The sequence below is a fragment of the Equus quagga genome, chromosome 18 (assembly GCF_021613505.1).
Source record: "Equus quagga isolate Etosha38 chromosome 18, UCLA_HA_Equagga_1.0, whole genome shotgun sequence".
In the NCBI taxonomy this organism is placed as follows: Eukaryota; Metazoa; Chordata; class Mammalia; order Perissodactyla; family Equidae; genus Equus; species Equus quagga.
Genome location: NC_060284.1, coordinates 49,469,706 through 49,491,448, shown reverse-complemented (window position 1 = coordinate 49,491,448; position 21,743 = coordinate 49,469,706). Strand labels below are relative to the sequence as shown.

The following is a 21,743-nucleotide window of genomic DNA, read 5'->3' as shown; positions in this document are numbered from 1 at the left end:
CAATCAGGACAGGAGCCCATGGAGAAATGGAGCAGTGAGAAATTCTTCATGAGACAGCCACCAAAGGACTTGTATGTGTGAGAATGTCTAACATGAATTTTTGAATGGGTCAGTTTGTGTGATAGTAAAAATCCCACTTGTCATCTCAAACCTGTAAAAGTTGCTATACATCCAAATGCCTTGGGAAGTGTTTCTGTTGTTTTGCTCTGTCTTGTTTGAAGAAGATGGAAAAACAAGGAAAGGGGACTGAGTTCAACGTGTAGGTTGGTTCAGATAAAAAAAAAGATGAGACCAGGGGGCTGGCCCAGTTGCGCAGCGGTTAAGTGCGCACGTTCCGCTTTGGCGGCCCAGGGTTCGCCAGTTCGGATCCCGGATGTGGACATGGCACCGCTTGGCAAGCCATGCTGTGGTAGGCGTCCCACATATAAAGTAGAGGAAGATGGGCATGGATGTTAGCTCAGGGCCAGTCCTCCTCAGCAAAAAGAGGAGGATTGGCAGCAGATGTTAGCTCAGGGCTAATCTTCCTCAAAAAAAAAAAAAAAAAGATGAGGCCAGCTGTAAGAGGTGAGACACAAGTGGGATCAAAGATTCGGACGGGACCAGAACTCAGAGCAAGACGGAAATAATTATCAGAAAATAAAACAGCCAAAACTCACCAAAATCATAGGTAAGGCAACGAACATCCCACAGGGTTAGGATTCTCAAGCCAACTTGATTTAAATCTCCAGGTGATTAAATCTCAAGATTGAACCTATAGAGTGACTGCTGGCACCTGACTCAGACAACCAGAACTGCAATGACATCCTTGCACACACACCTTTAAGTTGTGCAACATTTTTTTTTGTTTATTCCATACATTTATTGAATTCCTACCATTCTATGGATGCAGCAATAAGTAAGATAGTCAATGGTCTTAGATCTCTAAAGATGAAGTTTGCATTTTCCTAAATTGCTGAGTCAAAGGACGTGATAATTTCAAAATTCAGAAAGATATTTCAAAATTGTCTTTCCTCTCCAGAAATTAGACTTTCTTCCAGGCTTTGTTTATATTTGCTAATGGTTTAATATGTTTCTCCATATTCAACTCTTATCCATCAAAATATATATTGATGCATCATGTGAATTTCTAAATTTTCCCCCAAATGTCCAACTAGCTTTTGGGAGCCACAGTTTATTCAGTAGTTCCATCTTCCACCGTTGATTTATGATGCTTCCTTCATGATGTTTTAACCTCTGTGTGATAGAACTATTTTTCTTAACAGTGTTCAGGTGACCTCTTTCCTCTTTCATTTCCTGTGCTTCCTCATTAACATGGTCATGTCTTTTGCTTGTGGTTTCTTAACTGTGCTTGCTACTAGCACTGGTGGCATAAAACCCATTTTGCACAATTCATAAATCTGGTTTTAGTTTATTTTTTAAAAACATTGCTTTTAGGCCCCTTTCTCTCCCAATCTTTTCAAAGCTCTAATCCACCAGCCCAAGTATGCTAATAATTTGGAGACAGCTAAGTCAATGATTGACGCAAAGGGAAAAATAGTTCTGCAAAAGTCCAACTCCCTAGCCCAAATGTGATGAGAGAGAAAACCAATCTGGTACATTTTATGCATTGCTCTCTGGAATAGGAATTCATGAAATCCCCATGCCATCCCAGATTTGTTTCCTTCTCTGCGATTTGGTCCTCACAGATCCTTTCCACTTAAATTAACACATTGACCCCTAGAGAAATGGCTTAAGAGAAAAGTTGTCCCTTTCAAGATCAATTACAAGAAAAGCCTTGCAGTTCTCCCTCTAATACTGGCTGCAGGTCTCCAGCAACAGTATTCTCTGCTCTGGGATGTGTAGGCTATATGAAAGGTCCACATGTTATGCTACAGTAGCTAGACATCTGAAGGGACAATGTGCACTCTTGTAGAAAGGGTGTAATCATGGAGCCTCACTGCAGAGCTCTTACCACCACTCAGGAAGGAAAGGAAAAGTTCTTCATGGCCACTTACGTCTGCCTTTTGGTCTTGTTTTATTTGGTTTTGCTTCTGCATTCAGAAGGTAAAAGGTCCTAAAGCCTGGAAAACAAGGGAATGCTTTTCCCACTGCTCTAAGGAACAAGCAAGACTCATTAGGATTTATACTTCCACTTGCTTCAGACCCATTGTCTTAAGTTAAACACTTCCTACCACAGTCTTGGTTTTGCTCTTAATTTACTTTGCAAATCCTGTTATTGAAATAGATCAAAGATGAATCAGATGTCCGATTTATTGAGATGTTACTGTATGGAACAAGAGCTGGTTTCTCCTTCTTTAACACGGTCCTGCTTAATTCTGAGCCTTGTGCTTCCACTTCTTTCCTGGGTGACTACCAGAGGGCTTCAGGGTGACTGTGTGTACTGTATGTAATGAGTGGACTTGGTCCCACAGTCAACAAACCTCACTCAGCAGCTAAGGCAGTGACTTATTGGCGAAGGGGAAGGGGATGATGAGCCAGCTGCAGATGAGTGTCCTCTGACTCCAAATAGTGACTTTGGTAAAGAGCCATCGGGTCATCCCTATTGGGTAGCTTGGCTTACCAGCTGGAACATTGCTCTGCCTAGGGCATGTCAAGCTCAGTTAGAACTTCTTTGCTGTGGGAGAGGTTTCTGTGAGATGTACCAATGGTTTCTTACTGTAGTTCAATTTGTTACGGCATTGGCAACGCGTAAAACTGTGGGGGTGGCAAAGTCTCCCACTGTTCGCTCTGGTAAGCCTTCTCCACTGTGTCTGCTGCCGACGCCCACCCTGTTCCCTCTATTGTTTCACCTCCTGAAGTACGACCTTACTCCAGTCCTTAACCAGTTCTTTTCAATTTCCTCAGGAGAAATATTATCCCACAAGGCAATTGCTCATCAAATGAGGCCACATGTGAGGGGACTTGTAAACAGTAGACTGCTTATAATGTATGTATATTCATCATTTATTCATTCATTCTTTCAGCTGGAGTAGCGAAATAAATAGAATTCAACTGAGTTCTGTAAATCTCCATTAGGGGGCGCCCTTTCATTCCAAATTCCCTATGCCGTTCTATTACAAATTCAGCAGGTGGAATGCCTGCGCTTTTTTCACAGCCTTAAGTGGCAAGGAAAGGGAGGGTACTGCCTCATGTCCTCCTATGCCTCTCATTTATGATTACCACCAGGAAGAGTCCCTTTTCTTTATGCCTTTAGCAAATAATACCCTAAGAAATCTATTGCTTTTGAAGTCCATTTTTATGGGACAATATGGCCAGCACTGCAGACAAACAAGTGATAAAGAATACAGGCATATGGGGCCAGCCCGGTGGCACAGCAGTTAAGTGCGCATGTTCCACTTCGTTGGACCAGGGTTCACTGGCCCGGATCCCGGGTGCGGACATGGCACTGCTTGGCAAGCTATGCTGTGGTAGGCGTCCCACATATAAAGTAGAGGAAGACGGGCATGGATGTTAGCTCAGGGCCAGTCTTCCTCAGCAAAAAAAAAAAAAGAGGAGGATTGGCAGCAGTTAGCTCAGGGCTAATCTTCCTCAAAAAAAAAAATACAGGCATAAGTATCAACTACATCAGAGTGTGGTAGTTGGGGTACAAGCCACTTTGGTGGGGCAAAGTAATTGACAGAGGTGGGAATGGTTATTTAAAGTTTATTCTGTTCTAGGTGTTTTACAGATATTGTTTCATTTAATCCTCTATTACAGGGGTTAACAAACTATGGGCCAAAGGTCAAATTCAGCTGGCTGACTGTTTTTGTAAGTAAAATTTTGCTGGAACATGGCCATGCTCATTTGTTTACATATTGTCTGTGTGCCTTCACCTTACAATGGCAGAGACGATATGACCCACAGAGTCTAAACTATGTATAATCTGGCTCATAACAGAAAAGGTTTGCTGACCTGCTCTATAACCATGTGAAATGGGAATTATTTGCATTTTACTGATGAACAAACTGAAACTCAGAAAAACCAAGTAACTAGCCAAAATCACACTACTAGTAAATTGAGGAGCTAGACTTTGGCTCAAAGTTGAGCTTCCTTCCAAAGCCCTTGCTCTTTCTGCTGCTCCTGCACAGCAACCTCCCCCATTCATCCAGTGCCCACATGGGCCTGGTGTTTAACACTATGGATCTCCCCGATTATAATGAATTCAAACTACTTTGCATGGTTTTCGAGAACCTGCCCAATCTAATTTCAGCTTGCCTTTCCTGCCTCCCTCCTACTCCTCCATAGGGGGCCTCCCTACAGTCAGCCTGGGGCCTTCACCATTCCTAAACACTCCGTTCTCGTCCTTGCTCCATGCCTCCATTTCATGATTCCACTACGTCCAAGTAAACACCTTCCCTTCCTCTCCAGATTCTGCCTCCCTCCAGGAATCCTGCCTTGATCACCCACTCAGAAGTGATCTCTCCCTCCTCCGACGTGGAGAGCAGCTCTCCTTCTGGTGACTTAGCACTGATCATATGCTGACTTGGATGATCTTTTTGATATTCCTGTCTGTCTTCTAAAGGAGGTTGTAAACTTCCAGAGAGAGAGGACTGTGCGGTCGACTGCATGAGCCACACTGCTACCACATAATGGCAGGTCCATTTGATCGACAAGCATTCTTCCATAGAAATAAACCCCACTCACCCTTCTACACAATTCAGCATGTGGCTGAAAGCACAAGGCTGGCATCTGGATATGGCATGTAAAATGTGATAAAATGGAGAAAACTGGGAAAAGAGTGCAAGAAAATAAGCATCTTACTCTTATTTTTAAATCTAGGGCTGCAGAATTAGATTTCCCTTCAGGTGCCTTTCCTAGGACAGCACACTACTTGGCAGAAGGAGATCTAGAGTCAGACCAGGATTTGAAACTTGATTGTTACTTACCAGCTCTGTGACCTTAGACAAGTTACTGAGCCTCTCTGGGCTTCAGTGTTCTCATATTTACAATAGAGAAAGTAGTAATGTCTAATTGGATTGTTATGAAGAGTAAATGAGGAGATACATTTCAAGATCTTAGGACAGTCTCTGGCACATATGAAGCTCTTAATAATTACCACCCATTATTTATCCAGAGCTCTGTTCCTAGATGGGCACCAGATCTAGACATTTCAGACTGACTGGGTCCTATCCATTCACTTCTGTACATTAACCATTCTTCCTGCCAATGTCATCAAACAACATGGCAAAGTGGTCCACTGCAACGGAGGGGTCAACACAAAGTTGATGATGAATGCCCTGCCCACAACACATGCATTTTAATGGAGACATGGAAGCAGAAAGACAAACATTTCATCTCCTCTGCTTCTCTCCAAACATCCTTTACAGCAGACATGTGGTTCCAAACTGAAGACAGAGTTGAGACGCAGTCACGTGTCCTGCTCTGCTCATGTAATGCCTCAGGGTCTCTTGGGTAGGTAACTCTCCTTGGTAACAATCGAGAATCTGGCATCTCTGTTTTGCTCTATTGTTACCTTGGGGCTGTGGTTTAGCCCTGCCCACCTATTCCTTCCTTCCCGATACCTTCTCGGCTGCTTATCAGTCAGGACACACTTGAGTTTTCAGATTTAAAAACCGACTCTATTACAGGACGAAGAATTGGAATTGATGTGAGCAATATACAGATAGGGAAGCTACTGGTATTAACCATGAGCATTTAATCCAGCCTGATTCGCTCACCTCTGGCTTTATAGCTCCTGTCTCTTTCCCTTTCTACTAGGTCAACCAGTTTTTCTATATGGTCTTTGGAAACACCTGGTGTTTTCTGGTGAGTGTGAGGTTATATCCCTGGCCTCTGGTTAAAACTATATTCTTTGTAGCCATCTGAACTCTTGAAATAGTTAGTCTCCTGGTTTCTGTGCCTTCGCAACCCTCCATATAGGGACTGACCTAGTGGCTTTGTGGTTAAGTTCACATACTCTGCTTCAGCGGCCTGGGGTTCTTGGGTTCACATCCTGGGAGTGGACCTACACACTGCTCATCAAGCCACACTGTAGCGGCATCCCACATACAAAATAGAGGAAGATTGCCACAGATGTTAGCTCAGGGCCAATCTTCCCCACCAAAAAACCCCCAAAAAACAAAACAAAACAAAAAACCCTTCATATAATCTTTATCTCTAGACCGCAGCCTGGGATAAACTGTAGTTCTCATTTTCCAGTGTCCTCACATGGAGTCAACCCAAATATCACAACAGATGTGGTTAAGGGCATACTGCCAATTAACTATCCATCTCCCACCTGGCCCTGCATTCCACTTCCTCTCCAAAAAATGTCTTAACTTAAGATATAACTCTTCAATTTGTTTTTAATGAGTACACAGGTTGACTAGTTCCTTTTTCAGTTGACCTTTTAAAGTTGTTAAACTGGTTTCCTTATATCAACAGCCAAAGCAAATGACCACGAGTACATCTCACAAGAAAAAAAAATGTGCATTATTTTCTCTTCAGAGTTACAGATGGACAGATGATGCTCTAGGCAGAAGAACATGCTAGCACAATCTGAGCACATAAGACAAACCGTACGGGGGCAGAATTTTCCTTTGCATGGGGCTGGATGGAGGTAGACATTTCATGAGCCGGTGTGGGTAATCTCTATCAGTAACTGTAAGTGTTAACGATTAAAGCAACTATTAACGAGTCCATTGGTAATGGATAATGTGCCTTTGGAAGCAGCCAGAAGAAACAGAAGCTCCTACAGTGAACCCTGGAGGAGGAAAGGGAAACAAAGTTAGTGAAATAAGAGAGTGACTGTCATTGAAGTCCTCGACCAGGAAGGATTTCTGGCCGACTGTAGTCAGGAAGGCAAGCCAAGAACTAAGTGCAGCTGGAGTACTAACTACAGGACCAAGGAAAGTCTACTTTGGGGAGCAGGGCCAGGAAGAGGCTTAGCGAGTTTGTGGAGGCGGAGAGCCCACAGAGTCCAGGCGTGAAGGGCTGGCCAAGCATCACCTCTCTGCTGGAAAAACATGAATCCTGCGTCTACTCTGTGTCACGAGAGCGTGTGTTTGCTGAGTAGTTACTCTGAGTCCTCTAGAAGAGATGGGGAGGGCTGCACTCCTCCAAGGATTCCTGACCCAACCCTATGCACAGTCAACGAGGGCACTTGGTGGGGGAGGCGGTGGAGGAGAAACTCCATGGGAGATTCCTGCCCCAAGAAGCTCCGAGTCTAGTTGGGGAGACAGAACCCACAACTTGCACAAAACATCTCATGAACCAATGTAAAGAGTAGAAAATAAAAAGAGAGTGTTTTGTGGCTCAGTCCATCAGAACTCTGTGCATTCACAGGGGTGGGAAAATAGGATAGTGGAAGGAGCAAAGAATTTAGAGGAAAAAACTCCAATACTGTGGACTGAAAGAACGGAGCCTCTGCCAATGAATCGAGGCCACAAGGGGCAGATCCAGACCCTGGATAATTTGATGTCTCTTTAAATTAATATTCTCTAATAGGCATATGGAAAATTGATGATTGTTTCCATTAATAAAAATCTCTCTTTATGCTCAAATAAGGGATTTGTTGTATGCAGTAACTATAGCAGAATGTTTTACTTATTTGGGATTGTCTTTCCTTTCACAATTTTCCCAGCACTCAGAACTGGAGAGCATTAGTCACTGACACTCACCAAGAGCAGAGATAACTGACTTGGATATGTAACACAGGCTCGTCCAGGATATGTTTCCTAAAAAAATATTTTTCTTAAATTAATGGAAGACCACTAGCACTATGTGAAGACTGACTTTTTCTTTTTCATTTAAATATATAACTATTCAATTTCTTAATAGCAAGAATGCATTCATATGTCACAGGTGTAATCTATATGAATATGTTTTTAAAGTTTCCTTTCTGTTTTGCATTTATTGGCTTTTATGCCAATAAAACATTTACCACATTTCTATAATTTTTGTTCTCTCTTCTATTTTCATTTCCAACCAGATGACTTCATAGGAGGCATATTAACGGGATTAAAATTTATGTTTAAAAAAATCTCTGATTTCCCATACGATGTTAGGTTTCAGAATTCAGCTTCCAGCTTGAGGTCTTTTTGGGGTTGGGCTAGGACTCTGATTACACCAAGAAACATGCATGTGTATATCACAGAAAATGTCAACTACAATGAATCTGGAGCCCTGGGAGTGTTTTTATATTTTATCCAAGAACACTTCCTTCTTGAGTGGGAATAGAACCAATTCACATTTCATCACTTGTGTTGAGAGTGTTGGTAGAAAGCTGAGTTCAACGGCACGGAATCTCTGACTAATTCCTGGGCTGTCTTCGTGTCCCTGTGGATCGAGGCCTGTAGGAGCTGACTCTGCCCTTCTGGCTCTTATTTGTAACCCTGTGCATGTCCTCGCAACTCTAAAACTCAGTTTCCTCATCTGTTTGGGGATAGTCATCTCTACAGAGTCAACCTCATAGGGTCACTTGAAGCTCAAATGAGATAAGGAATGCGAAAATATCTTTGTAAATCAGATAACGTTGGCCACGTGTAGGCTGCTATCTTATGAGGAGGGAGAGTATTAGATTGGTCAAGAAGTACTCCACTGAGGATATTCATCAGACTAAAGAGCTTCTTCAAGGTAAAATAAACTAGAATCAAAACAAAGAGACAACCCACCAATTGGGAGAAAATATTTGCAAATCATGTATCTGACAAGGGGTTAATCTCCATAATATATAAGGAACTCACACAACTGAACAACAAAAAAACAAACAGCCTGATCAAAAAATGGGCAGAGGATACAAACAGACATTTTTCCAAAGAAGAAATACAGGTAGGCAATAAACACATGAAAAGATGTTCAACATCACTAATCATCAGGGAAGTGCAAATCAAAACTACACTAAGATACCACCTTACACCTGTTAAAATGGCTATAATCACTAAGACTAAAAGTAACAAATGTTGGAAAGGGTGTGGAGAGAAGGGAACCCTCATACACTGCTGGTGGGAATGCAAAATGGTTTAGCCACTATGGAAAACAGTATGGAGATTCCTCAAAAAACTAAACATAGAACTACCATGTGACCCAGCCATCCCACTACTGGGTATCTACCCAAACAATTTCAAATCAACAATCCAAAGTAACATATGCACCCCTATGTTCATTTCAGCACTATTCACAATAGCCAAGACATGGAAGCAACCTAAGTGCCCATCGACTGATGATTGGATAAAGAAGATGTGGTATATATACACAATGGAATACTACTCAGCCATAAAAAGACAAATTCATCCTATTCACAATAACATGGAAGGACCTAGATGGAATTATGCTAAGCAAAATAAGCCAGTTTGAGAAAGACAAACACCAGATGATTTCACTCATATGTGGAATATAAACAAATACGTGAACAAAGAAAACAGTTCAGTGGTTACCAGGGGAAGGGGGGTGGGGGGTGGGCACAGGGGGTGAAGGGGAGCACCTGTGTATAACAGACAAGAAATAATGTACAACTGAAATCTCACATTGATGTAAACTATTATGAACTCAACAACGACAACAAAAAGAAGTACTCCACTGAGAATCTCAATTTACAGCACCCCTTGACTTCTTGTCCAACTCTGTTCTTGAACTCATGGTTCAGAGTATATCAGGCAATAGGGTGTTACCGGAAAGAGCAATGGTCTGGAAGATGTGACTCTAGGTCAAGCCCCCAGCACCACACTACATTGAAATGTATGAATTTGGGTAAATCACATAACCTCCTTAGTTTCTTTATCTGTAAAATTGCGTGTTTGGGCAAAAAAACCTTATACATTCTATAAGTATGAAAACCATGCTTTCAGGGGCCAGCCCGGTGACCGAGTGGTTAAGTTCACGTGCTCCACTTCGGTGGCCCAGGGTTTTGCCGGTTCGGATCCTGGGTGCGGACATGGTACCGCTCATCAAGCCATGCTGAGGCACCATCCTACATGCCACAACTAGAAGGATCCACAACTAAAAATATACAACTATGTACCAGGGGCCTTTGGGGAGAAAAAGGAAAAATAAAATCTTTAACAAAAAGAAAAGAAAACCATGCTTTCAGACTTTCTAAGATAATCAGGCTATGCTGAAATATGCACACTACAAGCTCAAGGACCTGTCTTCTTCACTGAGGTGTCCTCTGGTGCCATACACGAGGCCTGATATAGAGGAGGTGCTCAGTAAATATATGTTGAATAAAGAATGACAGTTTAATCATAGTAGTAACTGATCTGTAGGGTAATCTTATATTTAATTTAATTCTATTCCTTTCAACAAAATGAATGGTTAAATATGTAACTCCATGTAATTAATAAGAAAAACTTTTCTAAGACTTATTATCTAAATGAATCCATGAATCCAAAAAATGATTCTGATTTTGCTTTAAAGAAAAAAAGGCATCATGCCTTGAAAGTGATATAATATTTAAACTCAGGATTTTCTGGAATTCAGTTCCATTGCCTAGTCTATGTGATTTCTTCTAGCACTAAAATGTTAAGATCTGAGACATCCAATTATACTTCTCCTCCTCCCCTCCCTCATCTCCACCCCTCAACCTGGCCTCATTTTGGCCTTCCAGGATGCTCTGCAATGAGTGCCAAGCTGTTTCTAGGCTCTGGGTCTTTGCACTTAAGATTCCTTTGACCCAGAATCACCTCCCTCCCTTTCTCTCTCACCCAACTAGCTCCTATTCCTCCTTCTAGGCGCAGCTTGAAACGTTCCCAGAAAATGTTTCCTGACTCCTAAGACTGGGTTAGGTGCCAGTAGCACCCTGGACATTTTTCTAAAGCAACATGTCTACATCATATCTTTTATCATACTAGATTGTTATTAGGTCATTAGGGTGAAGGGGATAAGACACAGACACTGGAGGTATACTGCTGGGGTTCCAAGCTGAATAGCAGGGGGATTTGGAGGGATGACTCATACAATCTGCCTCATACGGTTGTCGAGAGTATTAAATGATTGAAAGATTCATATATGGAAGCATATAGAACAAGGTTTGGCACATAGTATCATATAGTATTTGCTGATTCTGGTGTTAAATATCATCTGCTTGGTCAACTCAAGCCCAGAAGCTCCTTGAGAGTAGGAACCATACTTTATTCACTGTTGTATCCTAGCACTGCAAATATTTTTGAATAATGGATTTATCTTTTCTGCTTCACTGAAGTCATATTGGGGGGCCCTCTGGCTTGATAGGAGATGATAAACCTAGTGATAAAGCCACAATGTTCAAAGAGAAAAGTTGATGAGTAGGTTGCAGGTACTAGTCAAGTCAGCTCCATGCTAAAGCAATCTTATTCAGAATAGGATGAAGTTTTGGTAACACCATCTACAAAGCTGTGACTAGTGATAAATTGCAAGAAAATTAGCATGCCAATGGAAGTGATAATTGATGCTGTTGAGTGTAAACACAGTAAAAGAAAGCAAAGCAGTTTAACTCCTCTCCCTCACTCAACCCATAAGGACTGAGCCATTTTCTTTTCAGTCTGTCTACTGGCATAGATGATTTCTCTTCCAGTCTGTCTCATTACCCCAGTGCTGTGTCCACTGTCCACACCCCTTAGCGTGGCTCACGATGTTGTTGAGGACCTCTGTCCGTGCCTACTTCTTTAACCTCAACCACTGTCATTCTGAGCAACCATCATGCCTCATCCCCTACCCTTCAGCATCTGGGGTCTTTGCCCTCACCTGAAGTGCCTATCTCCTCACTCAGAAAACCTACTTCTATTCTTCAAGGCTCAGCTCTGGTGTCACCACTGGGAAAGGAATCTCTGACAATCCCACTTTCTTCTGTGCCCCAACTGCTTGCTATGCAAGCTCAGTCACAGAGTTATTTCCTCATGTGGTTCTCATTCTTCTACCAGATTGCTACCAGGACCTGCATCTTTCATTTTGGCACTGCTAGCAGTGAGCATTGTGCACGGAAGGGAGCAGGCATATCCTAACACAGTAAGTGTGCAACTACTGAATGAATGGATAGATGGATGAGGGAATGGATGGATGGGACTTCCCGGCTTTCCCCTTCACACTCTCACTCTGAATGCTCTTATTCTTTCTTCTAGCCTCATGGGCTTAAGTTCAGCCTCGGATGCCTACTTCTTAACAAGCTGAGGTAAATACAGCCTCTCAGAGCCTCATTTTCCTTATTTGTGAAATTGAGATGATTTGTGAATATTAAATAAATAGATGGTTCCTGGTTTACAATAAGTTCCATGTACCTGATCAGACCATCTGCAAATAACAGTTTTGTTCCTTCTTTTTAATGTTTCTACCTTTGATTTTCTTCTCTTGCTGGATTCACATAGATTTCCAGTACAAGTTGAAGAGGAGCAGTGATATATTGGGCATCCTTATCCCGCTTCTAATTTTAGAGAGAGAGCTTCTAAAGTTTATCCATTAAATCAGACACAGATTTATTTCAAAAGCTTAGTGAACTAAATATCTTTGCAGTCTTTGGAGTACAGAGGTGAGTGGAATCGATACCTTGGCCTGTATTACCTCCATTTTCCTGTGACTCACAATTTATTTTTCTCCTCTCCCCATTCTTGAGCCAGAAGAGATTCCAGGCAATATGGAGACCAGCAAGGAAATGAGTCTTGTGCTCATGCTAGGTGGACATTCGTAGGAGGTGGACTATTTCAGAGCCAGCCCTCAGCCAAGCTAATCCCAGTGAGAACATCCCCTTCTCCTCCCTCCACTTCTATTTATCAGATGAGAATTACTCTCACTTTGCCTTTCCCCAAATTCTCCTCTAGAGAATAAGATATTCTTTAATATCTGAATACATTATACTTTAATGAAATACTTATTTTCACACATTATACTTTAATAAAAAGTTTACTTTAAAAAAGTCTATCCAAGAGAAGTTGCCCACAAGTGAACATTGGTGCCCCTCTCAGCTGCTTAAAAAAATATTTCTTTATTAAATATATTCAACAATTATCTTTTGCATTCCTACTACGAAAGCTGACCCCTGTACTAGACTCTTGGGACAAAGCTATGAATAAGACAGATATAGCCCCGACTCTCCCGGGGTTTCCACACTAGTAGCAGGAGAGAAATAAAAGGCATAAAGTGCTTCAAATATGAAGAAAACAAAGGCCTAACAGAAAAAGGCGGGGTACGTTAGATAGCGTGGCCAGAGAAGGTCTCCATGAGGAGGTGACATTTAGGTTTAGGGCGGGAAGGAGCTGCCCTCAGGAAGGCTGGGACTGGAGTGGGAGTGTTGACTCTGGACGCTGGAGGAGGAAAGACTCTGAGGTAGGAATACAAGTCTTAGGACATAACAGGAAGAAGCTAGATGCCACCAGAAAACAAAACAAAACGTAAGACCAAAGAACTAAGCTGTTGGTTACCTATTAATAATTGAATCAGGCTAAACAGTAACTGTAAGTGCTGAACATTTTTTTTTTTTAAAGCAAAAGAACCAATACAAGGATGGAAACATGGCTCAGCTCTCCCAGCGTCAGGCACTGACCCATCAGTATATTCTGTGTCGTTTCAGTCTTAGAAGCTGATCAGTTTACCACACACACAATTGGAAGCAGCCTGGAGGGTGGAATTAGAGAGCTGGCACCCACAACAACAGGGAAAAAGAACACTTCACTGACAGCTGTTGTCCAGGTGAGTCGGTCCCTGTCTTCTTCTCCCCTCCCTCTTTCCGGAGAATTTTCACCTTGAGAAACACTGAAAAACTTTCAAAATCTCTGAGTTAGTCAGAACTATTTCTGTTGAAATAGGCAGAAATCCAACTCAATTAGATAAGTAAACAAACAACATTAGGGCAAGGAGGATTGAATCATTCACGTAACTGAAAAGTACAGGGGCGGATGAGGGATGGCTGAATTGAAGACCTCTGACAAACTTCTGTCTCTGTTTCATATTCTCTCTGCTCTTCTTTTCTCTGTTTTGACTCCACATTCAGGCTACACCCTCCAGCATTTTCAGATTCATCTTTTCGATGACCAACTCCAACAGAGAAAGAGGGCTTCTTGAACCTTAGCTTCTGGGTCATATGCCCATGTCTGAACCAATCGCTGGGCTGTGGGACGTGGGAGAACTGACTGGCAGGCCTGGGTTACGGAACTAGCCCTGGAGCTGGACGATGAAGAGGTAGAAGGTGGCAGCCTCTTCCAGACAAGACGAAAGTTGAGGGAAGGGTGGTTCCTCAGAAGGGAAATTAGAGTGTTGTTACAAGAAGAAGTGGGAGTCCATGCTGAGCCATTAAATGAACAATAGCTGTGCTCTGCAGTTCATCTCTTGGCTTCCCTTCTTCCATATACATGGCTTTTAAAATGCCCCCACTTAATAGCATGCAATTATTCTACACGTGCGTGGAAATGCATTGACCTACACTCCAAAGAGATAGAACCTTACTAAGTGTCTAGCTCTGAGTCCATGACCTTTAAATGATTTTTATTCTTTCTTTCTGACAGCTTATGGCTGAACTACAAATTCGGTCACTTCCCACAGTCAATGTAAACCAGTAGAAGGAAAAAAAGGGTAACTTTTACTTGAAAGCAAAGGAAAAGGTAAATAATAAGCAGGGAGACTGTCCCCTAGGATGCATTCAATTCTGATAATTAGAAGTAGGAAGAATTACTCGTCCCACAGAAAATGAGTTCTTTGGTCAGTTCAGCTGTCTCCATTTTAACTCTCGAGAAAGATTCTTACTGTTTTCCCCCATGACCTCAACTGCGATGGGAACTGGAGAGGGTTTCCCTTCTTGAGACTGAACTGTTTTAGCCACCCACTTGCTATTGTAGTTCAGAGGTGTGGAGTTCATCCACACTCTAGATCCTGATCTGGGGCTTTCTGATTTTTAAGGAAAGGCCTTAGGGTTGAGTCACTTTCTCATGTTCAGCTTAATGGCAGCCATCTTGACCTCTGCCAGGGGCAACCTGCATCAATTAACTGAGGGTGAGGAAGACTAACGGCTTGGCCTCTTGATGCATGGCTGTGTCCTAGTGGATACCTCTTTTAATTGGGGTGACCTGCTTTAGAGCTGTCATTCAGGTGTAAATATTAATAGCACTCCTGTTCACACTCCAAACTGTCCCATTTTGCATGATAAATTGGATGGCCACCCTACTTAAAATGGGGTTAATTCTTCCCTTCCTCAGGCGGGGCTGGCACAGCAGGAAGAGTTTGATGCAGATCCTAGAGACGGTCTTTCCATGATCAGTTTTTACCTTCATGTCTTCACTGTCACTCTGGAATGGGCAGAGAATTTCATTTTTCCAGCCTAGCATGGCTCAATAGATCTGACTCTTGACCACTTGGGTTTGCTGGCTAGAGGCGGAAAGAGCATCTTTTAGGCAGGCTGTAATTTCTTTCTCCCTGCTTCTACATAGGCCAATTTCAACATCAGTATGTCTCTTTTGTTTAGAAGATATAAAAACTACAAGTAGCCAAACCTCCTCAAATCCTGACATTTGTCAATCAAGACCTCTAAAACTCCACCCTTGAATGCTGGGGTCTGAGACATTTCATTTAGTTTTTTTGGCTGCCATATCACAAGGATTTCCAATTCCCTGGCCTGGTACAGAGGGATCCTTTCTACTCTCACTCCTCCTCAACTTAGCCAATTGTACATTTAAGGATCTGTACTGCAATAAGCCATGCCCAGCTGTAGAGAGCTCTTTTGGCTACAAGAGATAGAACCTAACTCAAAATAGCTTAAGCCCAAAAGGGAATGTTTTGGTTCATGAAAATAAAAATCTAGGAGTATCTTGGCTTTAGGTATGATCAAACAATATCAGAAAGATTTGCTTGTGCATGCATTCTCTCTCTTTCACACACATACACACACAAAGACACTCACACACACCCCTTTTCTCAGCTCTCCTTTCTCTAATAGCTTATCCCTTGTACAGCAATAGAATAGATTTGTTGGCAGCATTGATGATATACCCACCACTGAAGTGGAGGTGGAGACAGGCTCTGCTCCTCTCTAAACCATAAGGACTAAGGGTGGGAAGGGAGTTATTTCCCCAAAGGTGCTGTTACCAAAAAAAAGGGGAGATGGATGCTTGCTAGGGTAAGAAAAACAACAGATGTCCACCTTATTACACTTGAAAGCTTAACAAATAAATGTAGGCAAATCTGTCCAGGCTCAATTCCCCTTTTGAAAGGTGAGAATGAGACTAATTACCTGTGCTACCTCAAAGTGAAGCAGAAAAAAAATGCAAGGGAAAAAAATCTCCTTAATTTGAAAATAAAACACAAACCCACAGGCTCAAAAGTTTAGACTTTTCTGAAGTTGCTGTGTGCCTTTGGAACCTACTGTGAAGTTGGAAAACTTGCATCGGTCCTCTGAGAGGGGGGAAACCCTGGTTTCCCTCCTCTCACACTTGTCTATTACCTTCCCCTGAGGACACCAAGCACGGGGGAGGGTGCATGACGAGGGAGAAAGGAATGTCATTTCTGTCTGGTCTCAGACTCGGCAGATCTTAGCTGGGAATATGCAGTTTATTAATTTCAACCTCAACATTTTCAGTAATGATATGTAGCAGGAATTAGTTAATTCAACAAGTATTTGTTGAATGCCTAATCCCTTATCCTTTCTGTCTCCTCTGTCTTCACCCTGTGCCTCTCTCCCAGATTTTTCCCATCAACATTTAAATATCCCCAAGGAGCTCTCATCTTAAAAACCAAACAAATAAAAACCCCATGAACAGAAAACCCTCCTTAGACTCTACCTCCGCCCCAATTACCACCCCTTCACAACCAAATTTCACACCCGAAGTGTCCAGTCTGTACTTCCTCGCCTCTGTTCCCTCCTCTTGTCACTCCCGTCCCACTCCCGCTCTCACTGGAACAGAAGAGTTTATGGAAAGAGCACCACTTTCTGAGAACACACACCTCTGGATATGGCTTTGTTATAGCTCTTAATAGCGTGCAGTAATTGTCTGTGTGATGTCAGCTGGAGTGTGAGCTTCCTGAGAGTAAGCAATAGCTGGCAGTTATACCATAAATATCTTACTGTTGCGTGTTATTGTATGTCTGCTCACGTGATGACTAGCATGGTGATTAGCATGGAGCAAGTGTTAAATAAATCTTTGTCAAAGTAACTAATTAACCTGGGTTGGCAAGAAAAGAGAAGGGACAGGTCTGATATGGGATGAGATGAGAGAAATTTTAGGTATCTTGAGCTGAAGTTAGACATGGAGGAGGAGGAGGAGAGGGTACTGTATTGGAAGCAAGGGAGAAAATAGCTTCAGTGCAGGTGCAGCAGACAATGTTAAATGCTACAGGCACGTGTATCATCTTTTCACATTGAACGCTAGAAGAGGTTGCTGGATTTGCCAAACAACGATTGTCAATTATCTTTTCTTGGGGGTGGGAGGGGGGGGCAGTTTCACTGGAATGTTCCAGACTGCAAACTGTTAAGCAGCAGTAATTTGTAGGGTCTGGAAAATGCAAGGATCACAGCACAATTCATTTAGGTGGACAGTCAACAAAGTGATGTGCACCACTCTTGGGAGGTAGGTGATTACACCTGCATGCTTCTCATCAATTCAACAGCTTAAATTAATCCAGCCCACGTTATTCCCGTGGTTAAGGATCTCCAGAGAAAGAGAACTACGGCAAAAAAGAAAAGCGGACACACTTTTCTTAAATGTAGGGTAAACCCCTCACCCAAATGTTCTGATTCATGTACATTTGAAATGTGAGATGCCAAGTGGATACGACAGGTAATTATCACCTATATGATTACTTTTCAATTAGAGCATCCTAGAACTTCTCCTTTCTTAGCTCCTGTTCATTACATTTTGATATCTCTCCTTGGGAGAGAACACAGGCTTTTAGTCATTTAGTCTCTGTGTGGCTCTTCCTTGACTTTCCCACGAGGGTCCTGGGTATGTAGTTCCAGAATTAGATCGGAATTTGTGGAGGATGTTAAAGACTCTTGATAGGCTGGAAGTGGAGTTCCCCTCTTGTAGCCAACGTCCTCCTTCCCTAACCCCTACACACGCGCTCACTACACAGTGGCCATCACGTCTTTTCTGTAGGACAGAGGAAACTGAATCCTAAAGGTGAACGAGGGAAAGATAAGCACAAAGTCCAGCACGTTCCTAATTCAGCAGCACGCGGGGTTTCACGTGTTTTATAGTTAATTCATGTAATTTGTTTTCAATCTCTTAATTTTATTACTTTTCTTGAAAAGATGCCTGGGAGAGGGCCAAGATTGCAGAGAGGAATGTCACCAGGTCAGGATCTGGAAACAATCAGCTCTTATGGTTTTAAGGATGAAGCGCCAAGATCTTAAGGAACCTGAATTCCTGGTGAGCAGTCAAGTTCTTTAATCCGCCCCCAGCAGGATTCCGGCGGCTTAAAAAAGAAAAGAAAAAGAAAATCTATTTTAAAAACAAGTCAAACCAAAGCGAACCTACCCTAACCCTCCTCATTTCTAAAGAAAAAGCCGCTTCCAACGCAGGTTTTTTTTCCTAAGGAAAAAGTCCTCCTGCACACTGCGACCGCTCAGCTGCAGGCCCCCAATTAGGGGACGGCAGCCGGCGTGCGGCGCGGGGACCAGCGTCCTCCGCAGCCTGGGGCCCGGGGCGCGACCCCCCTGGCCACTCGCTTCCCCAGAGCGCTTAGGGAGCGAGGGAGCGCCGCTCCCCCAGTCCCGGGATCCTGGTCTGGCCGGAGCTGCCTCCCGGGCGCCCGCTGCTGTGGTGACAGGAAGTCCCCGGGAACTACAAATCGAAGCATGCTGGGAACATTCCCCTGCTCCTCCCAGGAAATGTCCTTTGTCCAGCCCTACAGGAAGCCCCAGTGAAGAGTCAGCCGGGCAGCCAGCCAGTCTGCCAGCCAGCCCGCGGCCGCTGCAGCCGCCGCCGCCGCCGCCGCCGCAGCACAAGGGCAGACGCGCCGCGGCGCGGGGCTCGGGCCGGGGCGCTCGGTGCCCTCGCTCCTCGCCGCGCCCGCCGCCGCGCAGGTAGGAGCGGGGCTGCGGCTGAGCTCACCAGCCGCCTGGGGATGAGGCTGATCGGGACCCAACCCGACCGCTGCGGGGATGGGGTGTGCGCCCGAGAGCGGGGGGCGGAACGGCTGGGCGAAGTTGTGCCTCGTAGACTGGACCGTTGTCCGCTCCCCCGGGACGCAGGAGCCCCGGGCGCATGGGGTACTCTCGTGGCCCCCAAGCCCGGGCTGAGCTCCCGCCGGAGTCCGTGGCGAGGGGCGGGGAGGAGGAGGCTGAGACGCTAGGGAGGAGGCAGCGCTGCGAGAGGGAGTCGGACCGTCCCGCCGACCACCGAAGGGGGCATCCGAGACCCTCGGAAAAACGAAGCCCAGGGAGGAGCTTGGAAGGCAAGGAGAAGGTGAAGGGCTTTGTGTGCAGCTGCGGACCGGGATCGACGGCGCTGCTCTCGCCTTGTCTGTCCGCGCCCCGAGCTCCACATGGGGCTGAAGAGGAGGCAGTGGGGACTCCGAGGAAGGGCAGCGGGTCCTCTTGGGTCCTTGTGAAATGTGCTCCTTCCTTTTCCTCTCCGATCTGTTCTAGCCTGACAGACCAGCGGTTTGGGCTGCCATCAGCCTGGGCAAATGGCACAATAAAGATGGGTGGGTGGGGAGATCGGCAGCAGTTGCCGTTTAGTCTGGTAGGCTTCCCAGCCCTGAGATGTCCCTGTCTGCGGGTGGGTGGGTGGTGGGGCAAAGCTGATGCCTTTACCCAAGGAGAATGCCAAGCTCAGGACTGAGTGGAGGCGCGGGTGAAGCGCGTGTTGGGATGAGAGGGCGAGTAAGAGGCTGAGGGGGAAGCAGCGGCTTCGGGGGCGCTGAGTGTACCTTATGGCCAGTGTACCTTATGGCCAGGCTTTGAGAATTGGATTACCACTTCCTCCCGGACTTTCCACGATTTTCCTTTTCCTAGCCGCCCAGCCAGTAGTGAATCACCACCCCTTGCTACATGGGCGCTAGGCTGTGCTCAGTTTGGTGATGTATCGCTGCCCTTAGAGCAGGCTTATTTGTCCTTTCCCTGTAAGGTGATATGCATACTCTGCATCCCCTATGGCGTTGTCTCCTCCCAGGGGACCAAGGGTGTGGTAAAGGCGGTCGGATAATGGCTAGCAAGTTAATAGTCTTTGAGGAGCTGTGACGGATGAGTGGGCAACTTTGAACGGGGCCCAAGTGTTACTGCTCTAACCGAATTCACTTGCTTAAGGGACCTCTGTTTCTCCCTTCTCTTGTCCTCTGGTTCTTTTTTTTTTTTTTTTTAATGCTGTACCAAAGTGTTTCCTTCTCTTAACAAACCAACATATGGGTATTATTTAATGTGAAATACATTCCAAGAGCCAAATGAACCTTTAAAAATGCCACTTGGTTGGTGAGGCAGGAGTACCTAAGGCTCACGGTAGGAAGGATGCAGTAGGGCACAGAGGCCTGCACTCTATATAAATGGCTTGAAGGGGGAAACCAAATATTTTTCACTGGCTTCTCTAGACTTGACACATCTGAAGTGAGATCAGAGTGGAGTGGGAGAAACCCAGCTGTCCGGGGTGAGGGCATGTGGATGGCAACATGAAGGGGAAAGCCTCTGAATTTGGAAGATGATTCTCAGTTGGAATGTATCGGCTGTGTGTGTGTGTGTTGGAGGTGGAGGTTGCTGTTGGGGGAAATTTGATGTCAGAAGTTCAGCCGGGCCCCAAAGAGAGTAAGATGGCAGCAGAGTGAACTAAAGTCATAAACGGGAAGTCCGGCTACCCTTTACTTTACAGAAAGGAAAACATAGATGGCCTTCAAAAATGACTAGGATTAAGGGAATGAATGGAAACAAATTAGACTGAGAAGAACCAGCTGACGCGGCTCAGTTGCAGTGATGAGGGTGACCTCACTGTAGGTTATGTGACTAAGGCTGATGGAGTTGCCTCACATTTCCTCTTCTCCACCCAGAAAAGCTCTTTGGATTTCCTCAGAATCTAGATGTTTGCCTAATTTCTAGTGTCCAGTTAAGGGAGAGAGAAAGGGTAAAAGTTAGTTACAAAGAGGATAAATTAAGACAAGGAAGATACTGTCTGCTCATGTAGAGTGAAAATTTAAAAAGCTGCAGTGCCATTAAGATGTCTAGAGCTTGAGCCTGTGGCAGTGCAATTTGGGCTTTTCCTTGTATCTAAGATCCTACTTCTTTTTTTTGCCCCTTAACAGGTTTCTTAGTACCACACACTATGGAGTGTTAATGTAATCAACAAAGGTAAGTCCTTACTTTGGCATTCAGAGTCCTTCGCAATTTAGTGCTCACCTATTGCTGTTCTCCATTGGACCTGGGCCTCCGCAAATTACCTACTCATTCTTGCAACAAACAGCTCCGCATTCCCAGATGCAACAGACGTTCTTCCTCCTGTGTGTCTCCATCAGGTTGAACTCTATGCTTGCTCGGCATCTCTACACTGTCCCTGATTATTTTCTCCAAATCCTCGCTCAGCTGAGGTAGCGTCCTCGTAGAAGTCGACTCAGACGTCCCAGTCAGAATTAATCTCATCTGCATGGTACTTTGTATGACATCCTTTGGATGACACACATGTCTGGTGTGTCTTGTGATAGTTGGGTGTTCATCTTTCTCCCCTTCAAACTGTAAACCCCTTGAGGGCAATAGCTCTCTCCCCTGCGCTTAGTACCTAGCAGGTGCACAAAGGATGTGTATTTGAAAAACATGAATAAACAAAGGAATGAGTGAAAGAATTGAAGGAATGCTTGCATGTTAATTTATCTCTTTCCTTTTCTATAAAAAAGTGGATGAAGCCTTCCTCATAGACCTGTGAGAATTCATTGCAGTTTTGAATCTAAAGCATCTA

At 44.2% G+C, this 21,743-nt stretch overlaps 1 protein-coding gene across 4 annotated transcripts in view; it reads left to right on the top strand.

Annotated features, from left to right (window-relative positions):
- Positions 1–13,407: 13,407 nt before the first annotated feature.
- ZNF697 (zinc finger protein 697) overlaps positions 13,408–21,743 on the top strand; it is a 34,158-nt gene continuing 25,822 nt past the window's right edge. Inside the window, exons 1-5 of one of the 4 annotated variants that reach the window (XM_046645851.1) lie at positions 13,408–13,572; positions 17,476–17,645; positions 18,119–18,236; positions 18,713–18,892; positions 21,097–21,142. The gene's annotated coding sequence lies outside the window, so the exon portion shown is untranslated. Of the gene's footprint in view, positions 13,573–17,475; positions 17,646–18,118; positions 18,237–18,712; positions 18,893–19,614; positions 21,143–21,743 lie in introns of those variants that run through there. The other 3 variants (XM_046645850.1, XM_046645853.1, XM_046645852.1) reach the window with 3 other exon arrangements.